We start from the raw sequence: 733 nt of genomic DNA on the forward strand, positions 1-733 counted from the left end.
GAAGGGAGAAGGAATCAAGCATCCTAAGACTAAATAGATGGAAAGGATAATCAGAAAAAATAAAATAAGAAAAACCTCTGCTCTGGGCAAGGGCAGGAAGAACTGGTTGCATGGATGGTTCAAAGGAAGGAGCTGGCAAAGTCTGTTGTTCGCCTACTGTGAGACCTCACTTCTTCCTGCCTGTTTTTGGGCAATAACGGAGAAAGCTGGGTTTTTTGGATACTTCCTCTCAACAACTGAGAGAATGCATTCTATGTGGGGTAACTACAATTACTGTTTCAGCCTCAGATGACCATAACTGCCATGGATGCAATATTTCTATCCCCTCTTTTGCTTATTACGTGTGAAACAATACCTGAAAGTATACTAAACAGCACTGATAGCTGGATTATACTATGGTAAGTGCTGTGAATTTTTTAAAAATGATTAAGAGTATTAAGAGACTGATGACTGGTACTTCACCTCCAGCATTTACAAAGCACTATTTCTCTGCCCCCCTCCAACTTTTTAGGATAACTATTAATCCAATAGTTGGCAAGAAGCCAATGGCAGGTTCAAAGCACTGAACCAAAAGTTCAAGAAGCCTATTCAATCATACTTATGGCATGATCTGTTATGATGTGGCATGCCAAAAACTTTCACAAACCAATGAACACTGAGGGTATGAAATTATTTTTGTGATAAGCTGGCCACATTTAGCTTACAAAGCTTAGAAAACCACCACAATACACAA

Source organism: Sceloporus occidentalis, unplaced genomic scaffold (genome assembly GCF_023333645.1).
Source record: "Sceloporus occidentalis isolate IW3139 unplaced genomic scaffold, rSceOcc1.0.p SCAF_4, whole genome shotgun sequence".
Taxonomy (NCBI): domain Eukaryota; kingdom Metazoa; phylum Chordata; class Lepidosauria; order Squamata; family Phrynosomatidae; genus Sceloporus; species Sceloporus occidentalis.